Below are 8,818 nucleotides of genomic sequence, written 5' to 3'. Positions count from 1 at the left end.
TGATGGTGATAAGTCACTATTAAGAAAAGCTCGACTTGTCGCAAAGATGTTTCCGACAAAATCAAACAGTTGACTATGATGAGACTTTCTCACTCGTAGCGATGCTAAAAGTCTGTTAGAATTATGTTAGTAGTTGGTGAGTTATTTATGAAATATTGCACATAGGATGTCAAAACATTGTTTCCTCGACGGTTTCCTCGAGCAAACATTGTATGTGATACAACCAGGAGGTTTTGTCGATCCTAAAGATACTAGCAAGTATGCAAGCTCCAGCGATCCTTGAATGGACTGGTGCAAGCATCTCGGAGTTGGAATATACACTTTGATGAGATGATCAAAGATTTTGGGTTTGTACAGGGTTTATGAGAAACTTGTATTTCCAAAGAAGTGAGTGGGAGCACTATAGAATTTCTGATAAGTGTATGTGGTAGACATATTGTTGATCAGAAGTAATGTAGAATTTCTGTAAAGCATATAAGGTTGTTTGAAAGGAGTTTTCAAAGGAATACCTGGATTGCGCTACTTGAACGTTGAGCATCAAAGATCTATGGAGATAGATCAAAAGCGCTTAATGAAAGTTGCAATAAGATGCATGCCTTGACAAGTTTTTGAAGGAGTTCAAAATAGATCAGCAAAGAAGGAGTTCTTGGTTGCGTTGTAAGGTGTAAATTTGAGTAAGACTCAAAACCCGACAACGGCAGAATAAAGAGAATAGACGAAGGTCGTCTTCTATGCCTTAGCCGTAGAATCTAAAGTATGCCATGCTGTGTACCGCACCTGATGTGTGCCTTGACTCAAAGTCTATTGAGAGGTGCAAAGAGTGATCCATGATTGAATCACTAGCAGCGGTCAAAATTTATCCTTAGTAACTGATGGACTAAGGAATTTGTTCTCGATTATGGAGGTGGTTAAAGAGTTCGTCGTAAAGGGTTACGTCGATGCAAGCTTTGACACTAATCCGAATAACTATGAGTAGTGAAACGGATTCGTATAGTAGAGTAGATATTTGGAGTATTTCTGAATAGCACATAGTAGCAGCATCTATAAGATGACATAAAGATTTGTAAAGAACACACGGATCTGAAAGTTTCAGAACCGTTGACTAAAACCTCTCTCACGAGCAAGACGTGATCAGACCCCAGAACTATATGGGTGTTGGATTCGTTGGAATCACATGGTGATGTGAACTAGATTATTGACTCTAGTGCAAGTGGGAGACTGTTGGAAATATGCCCTAGAGGCAATAATAAATTAGTTATTATTATATTTCTTAGTTCATGATAATCGTTTAGTATCCATGCTATAATTGTATTGGTTGGAAACACAATACTTGTGTGGATACATAGACAAAACACTGTCCCTAGTAAGCCTCTAGTTGACTAGCTCGTTGATCAAAGATGGTCAAGGTTTCCTGGCCATAGGCAAGTGTTGTCACTTGATAACGGGATCACATCATTAGGAGAATCATGTGATGGACTAGACCCAAACTAATAGACGTAGCATGTTGATCGTGTCATTTTGTTGCTACAGTTTTCTGCGTGTCAAGTATTTGTTCCTATGACCATGAGATCATATAACTCACGGACACCGGAGGAATGCTTTGTGTGTATCAAACGTTGCAACGTAACTGGGTGACTATAAAGATGCTCTACAGGTATCTCCGAAGGTGTTCGTTGAGTTAGTATGGATCAATACTGGGATTTGTCACTCCGTGTGACGGAGAGGTATCTCGGGGCCCACTCGGTAATACAACATCACACACAAGCCTTGCAAGCAATGTGACTTAGTGTAAGTTGTGGGATCTTGTATTACGGAACGAGTAAAGAGACTTGCCGATAAACGAGATTGAAATAGGTATGCGGATACTGACGATCGAATCTCGGGCAAGTAACATACCGAAGGACAAAGGGAATGACATACGGGATTATATGAATCCTTGGCACTGAGGTTCAAACGATAAGATCTTCGTAGAATATGTAGGATACAATATGGGCATCCAGGTCCCGCTATTGGATATTGACCGAGGAGTCTCTCGGGTCATGTCTACATAGTTCTCGAACCCGCAGGGTCTGCACACTTAAGGTTCGACGTTGTTTTATGCGCATTTGAGTTATATGGTTGGTTACCGAATGTTGTTCGGAGTCCCGGATGAGATCAGGACGTTACGAGGGTTTCCGGAATGGTCCGGAAACGAAGATTGATATATAGGATGACCTCATTTGATTGCCGGAAGGTTTTCGGATTTACCGGGAATGACGAATGGGTTCCGGGAGTTCACCGGGGGGGGAACCCACCCCGGGGAAGCCCATAGGCATTGGGGGTGGCGCACCAGCCCTTAGTGGGCTGGTGGGACAGCCCAGTAGAGCCCTATGCGCCATAGGAAGAAAAATCAAAGAGAAAGAAGAAGAAAAAAGGAGGTGGGAAAAGGGGGAAGGACTCCTCCTTCCAAACCTAGTTGGACTCGGTTTGGAAGGGGAGGGTTCCCCCCTTAGGTTCGACCGACCCCCTTGGGAGTCCTTGGACCCCAAGGCAAGGCTCCCCTCTCCTCCCCTTATATATACGGAGGTTTTAGGGCTGATTTGAGATAACTTTGCCACGGCAGCCCGACCACATATCTCCACGGTTTTACCTCTAGATCGCGTTTCTACGGAGCTCGGGTGGAGCCCTGCTGAGACGAGATCATCACCAACCTCCGGAGCGCCGTCACGCTGCCGGAGAACTCTTCTACCTCTCCGTCTCTCTTGGTGGATCAAGAAGGCCGAGATCATCGTCGAGTTGTACGTGTGCTGAACGCGGAGGTGCCGTCCGTTCGGCACTAGATCGTGGGACTGATCGCGGGACGGTTCGCTGGGCGGATCGAGGGACGTGAGGACGTTCCACTACATCAACCGCGTTCACTAACGCTTCTGCTGTACGGTCTACAAGGGTACGTAGATCAACCATCCCCTCTCATAGATGGACATCACCATGATAGGTCTTCGTGCGCGTAGGAAATTTTTTGTTTCCCATGCGACGTTCCCAACAGGGCCCACCTGGCTTGGCCCAAAGGCTCCCTGGTCTTCTTTCGTTCGGGAAAAAATCATTTCGGGGTTTTTATTACGTTTGGACTCCGTTCTAAAATCAGATCTGAAAAGAGTCAAAAACACGGAAAAAACAGGAACTGTCACTTGGCACTGAATTAATAAGTTAGTCCGAAAAAGGTATAAAAAGGTACATAAAACATACAAAGAAGGCAAGATAACAGCGTGAAACCATCAAAAATTATAGATACGTTTGAGACGTATCACGAGCCATACTCTTTGGGTGGTGAAACCCTTAATGAAGAAACTTGTCTCTCATACCAATTGAAAGGATCGATATGGTTGACTAGAGGGGGGTGAATAGGCAGGTAACAATTTTTAAGTTTTTTTAATGAATAGGTTGTCTAGATATGCAACTAAGTGAACAACCTATATGATGCTAACAACAATAATAATAGTTAATGCAAGTAAAGGTAGAAAGTAACGACAAGTTGAACCGATGAAAATGAGGATGTGTTTCCGAAGTTCCTTCCCTTTGATGTGAAGTACGCCTCCGTTGGAGCGGTGTGGAGGCACAATGCTCCCCAAGATGCCAATAAGGCCATCGTATTCTCCTCACGCCCTCACACAATGCGAGCTGCCGTGATTCCACTAGTGGTGCCCTTGAAGGCGGCGACCGAACCTTTACAAACAAGGTTGGAGCAATCTCCACAACTGAATTGGAGGCTCCCAACGTAACCACGAAGCTTCACCACAATGGAATATGGCTTCGAGGTGACATTAACCGTCTAGGATGCTCAAACACCCAAGAGTAACAAGATCCACGAGGGATTAGTGGGGGGAATCAAATTTCTCTTGGTGGAAGTGTAGATCAATGTTCTCTCAAGCAAACCCTAGAGTATCAACAAGTTTTGTTGGCTACGGAGAGAGATCGGACGAAAAAGGAGCTTGGAGCAACAATGGAGCTTAGGGTTGGGAAAAGGTGGTCTTTTGAGGGAAGAAGAACATCTTTATATAATGGGGGAACGAATATAATCGTTACCCACTTGCTCAACCCGCATCACAACGGTACTACTATTCCAGGGAGCGGTACTACCGATGATAAGAGGTAGTACCGCTCCAGTGAGGAGCGATACTACCGCTGGGGCAGAGGAATGCAGCCACAGAGGGAGGCAGAGGCCGGTAATACAACCAGAGTCGTACTTCTTCTGCCAGGAGCGGTACTACCGCTCATAGGAGGTAGTAGCACCTGCTATATCCGCTTAGTATATGCTAAGGACCTAGCCCAGAAGTACCAAGGGATTCTGGCATTGTAGTAACAGCCGGTACTACCGCTCGCTGTACCGCCATGCACTACCGCTCCAGAAACCGCTTAGTCTGTCACGGAAAGTGTCGATACCCACAAGCAGCAGTACTAGCCAACGGAACTAGCTAGACCACTTCCGTCGTGGAGCGGTACTACCACCGGCCAGGACGGTACTACCATTGATAAGAGGTAGTACCGCTCGGTACTACTGCTTGGATCTTTCTAGGCAAGATAGGGCAAGGAATGATACTCCATTGAGGCGGGAAATAGGGTGCAAAGGAATGTGTATGTGATGATTCCACCTAAACCTTTCTGAAGCGGACCCTCTCTTAATAGTACGTCTCTTTCTACGACTCAAGTCCACTCACAACGAACGTAAGAGAGAAACTGTCTTTATATAAATACACCGAGGGGCATGAATTATGTTGTGCCAAATGATGAAATACCTGAAAGGCTTAGTGCACACGATTAGTCCGCAAACGCATTGTCATCAATCACTAAAACCATTAGGATAGGAATATGCCCTTACACAACGATACATGCACACATTAATGCAAAAGTAATTATAATTTATAAGTTAAATGCATCACTCGTTTATGTGACAAATTTTGCATGGCTTAATAGAAGAGAAGACTTAAATGCATTGCTTAATGAGACGTTGAGGTGGACATTTTGTATGTTAAGAGAATTGGGGCCAGCTTATTAAAAATGTAAGATTTATTTTAAATTGGTTTGAGGATCCTATGAATGACATTGTATCCCTTCTCATAAACAATGTAACTGCTATTTCAAATTGATAAAGTTGGAGTTGTTTGTGAAGAAAAATAGTCTTCCGGCTCCAGGTTCATATGTTCCGTGATGTTCTAGTTTGTGCAACTAAAATAAATAAATAAAAATACTAATTAAAATTGTGGGTTCTTGTTAGTGTAACTAGCATGCTTGATAATTTTTATGTGAATTGGAATAGCGGTGCTTCGTCGGTGAAAAAAAACAAATATAAAAGTAACATTTGACATTTAACTTTTCTTTTTTGCACATATCAAAATGCTTATACTTTTCTCCTAAAAAATAGCAATTAGCACTTGGGTGTGAAAATGAACACATGTACTCCCTTCGTCTCATAATATAAGAACGGTGTAAAAAAACATTCTTATATTCTGAGACGGAGGGAGTACTATTTATTATTTTACTAGCAAAAGGGTTCGTACGTTGCAACGGGAGTAAGAAAACTACTATTGGACACTTATTATTACAATGAGTGTTGAGTACGTGAAGATTTTAACCGTCTCATGTGTAGTTGATATACGATTGTTAGATAAACACGTTAACACTTTTATAAGGTAATTCGTCACTAACGATTATAATTCTAACGCATACACTAATTCTAGCATTTTACATTCTTCTAAGAAGAAAATGTGACCATCTAGGTGAACAATGATTTGTTGAATATATGGCTTGCTCGGTACGCTTCCAAGAATGTCGTGTCGAAACACATGGCGACAGATAGTGAAATCATGCTCGGGGGCGCTGGATAGCGCCACGGGGGTGCGCAACAAAGGGCCACATGGGTCGGCTCAGTGATGGGCTGGGGCAGGCTGGGGTGCTGCAGCTGGGCCTGGGGGGGTTCCTGGGCCGAGGCTTCGGTCGACGGGAGACGTGAGGCGGGCCACGTGGCACGGGGCGGCCCAGCAACTCCTTCCCTCCCGATCAGATTGGGCGAGGCAGGCGAGCGAGGCGGCCATCTCGTCGGGCGGCTGGAGGCGAGGCGCAATGTAGCGACCCGACTCAAAAAGAGTCAAGCCTCTGTGTATCTGTGCCATCCCTAGATCAGTATGCTGGCACACACAGTACATCAATGTATATATCAAAGTGCAATCGCATGTAAATATCGTAAAATTGATATATATCTCAAAATCTCAGCGGAAACAGTCAAAGGAAGTGGAGTCCCAATAAACACCAACGGCACGTTGAGTGCAGACCGTAACCCTGAATCGTACTCTTACTCGTCATAGAAATTATCTGCAATATAAGACGTTGCAGCCGTGTAGGTCAGCATATTGAATATGCCGGCAAGTCACAAAAGAGAGGGGTGGAAATATCATCTATACTACATGCATATATGTCAGGTGGGGTTGTAGTTTAAGTTTTGCGTAAAGCAATTTTTTCCTACAACAAGAGAGAGGGTAAAAGAAAAATATACTACATTGTTGGTTGTTCAATGAGAAGGTTCCACCAACCATTTCTCATACCCAAGTTATCAATATTACCCACAACAAATAGATTAATGGTGTTGACAATTCCCGATAGCTCCAGTTCCTTAGGCTCAAGTTGTCCATGACTGTGGACACGGCTAACCGATTAGGTTTGAGTACTCTGTAGAGTTCTGCACACGTTCCCCACAAGATTTGATCGCCTCCGTTGGAGTCCTCGCACTTTAGGATGTTTGAGAACCGGATGATCAAAACATGGTCTTCCAACGGGTTCCTCTGAGACACTATCGGTGCCCATCCAATCCTACCATTATTCTACATCTCGCAGCACCGCCCGTCCAGAGTCACCACGATGTCCAACCAAGCCAGAGCCCGTAATGACTTGTGGCTGTGCAGGTAAGCCTCGGGTCTTGAATTATCCATCCATCTCTTCGTGCCTGGGTGAATTTTTTTCGCAAGATGTCATGGCGCTTCCCCATGCATCCCGGGTCATCCACTAGTTTCCCTAGGGAGCCCATCAAAACCATCCTTCACCCAGAGGTATATTGCATCATGAGGTCTTGAAAGTCTTGAAATCTTCAGGTCTTGATTATTAAATTCTCACAACATTCATGGTAAACACTCAACCAGACCCCGTCTACTAGGAGCATAGCAAATTAACGTCCCGACCAAGTACCAAGAGTTTATGAGTGCCTAGCACATGATACTACATCAAGAACCAAAATTTCCAAGTACCTACTTGCATGCAATGGGTGAAGAAGGTTGATCTAATGCAATAAAACCATAGGAAAAAATATGATTAAAGTGAACTTGCCTGGTAAGGTTGATGAAAATGATTATCGCTCACAGAAAATCACTTGATAGAACTATACGTCACTCTCCGATGAAATCTATATAATCAAACATAGTATTATTATAAGCAATCTTACTAGCAATCATTCTAAAAATCAATAACACAATAACAATTAAAATTATCCAGTAAATCAAATCAAACACGAATCCAAAGAAAACTATGGAGTCTTCTACTTCAACAACACAAAATAGTTTTTGTCCCAATTAAACTTAACAGAAAATAAAACACTAAAATAGTAAAATAACAGAAAATCAATTATATAATTAACTAAGATAACAAAAAATATTTTCCATAAAACAATATTATTTTGAAAGTACTTTCAAATAGAAAAATCAACTAGCAACGAAATCAATTTGCAAATTATTACCGAACTAGAATTGAATTCATGCTATCAAATAAAACTAAAATTTTGTTGTTGTGGAAAACCTATTGTTAACTAATATAAAACAAAAATATAACTTTTCACAAGTACAAAAAAAAAATTAAAAACAATTATAGCAAAAGAAGTAGCAAAAATCCTAAAATAACTAAACATAATCTGTTTTTCTTAAAATCCTAATTTCAAATATCCTAAAAATTCTGAAATTAAACTCACTGATAAATAATATCACTAGTGATCAGTAGCAAAAAACAACAACTCGAAATCTATTTTTAAACTCCTGATATTCACAAAACAAGGTTTAAACCAAATCTGTTTAAATTCAAAATTTAAAAATTTAAAAATATTTTTGGTTGGTCCACGGCATAGATGGGATTTCTATGAACCGGTAGCAAAAAGAATCACTGGATTTGGAGTTGTAGACTAATAGATATGAATTTTCTAAATTTGCTCTTTTTCTCGAAAAAAATTGTTACGGGATTTCTGAAGCTCACAGGAGATAGTTGTCGGAGTTAGAGAAGACGACAAGGAGGTGGCTCCGGTGGCCGGCCGAGGCGGCGTAGGGGTTCCGGCGCGTCGAGGTGATGTCGGAGGGGTGCGGGGGCGGCGAGAGGAGGCAACACCACAAGCTTTCCGAGCTTCGGCTGGGGCGGATTCCGGCGAGGTGGCGGGGAAACTGCGGCGAGGGATTCGAGCGGTTCTGGGGCGGAACGGAGAGAGGGGGAGGAGGGGATCTTATATAGGGGCTCGGGAGGGGCTGGAATGGAAGGAATCCCCTCGGATCCAAGTGCTCCGGCGAGGAAGGTTCCTCGCGCTACACGAAGGAAAGAACGAGCGTCAGAAAAAAAGAAAGGGGATACGGGCCAGATTCTATACGGGCCCAAATCAGATTTTTCTTATTAAAAGCGATTTAATTTCTATTATACAAAAACCGGAAAGAAAAACTAAATAAAAGAAAATCTATAATACTTTTATATAGACATATTATATATCAAAATTTGCATAAAAAGATTTTCTACGAGATGAACATATTTTAAAGGCCAAACAAAA

Source organism: Hordeum vulgare, chromosome 4H (assembly GCF_904849725.1).
Source record: "Hordeum vulgare subsp. vulgare chromosome 4H, MorexV3_pseudomolecules_assembly, whole genome shotgun sequence".
Taxonomy (NCBI): Eukaryota; Viridiplantae; Streptophyta; class Magnoliopsida; order Poales; family Poaceae; genus Hordeum; species Hordeum vulgare.
The sequence above is the reverse complement of the archived record's forward strand: the minus strand, read 5'-3'. Positions refer to the sequence as shown.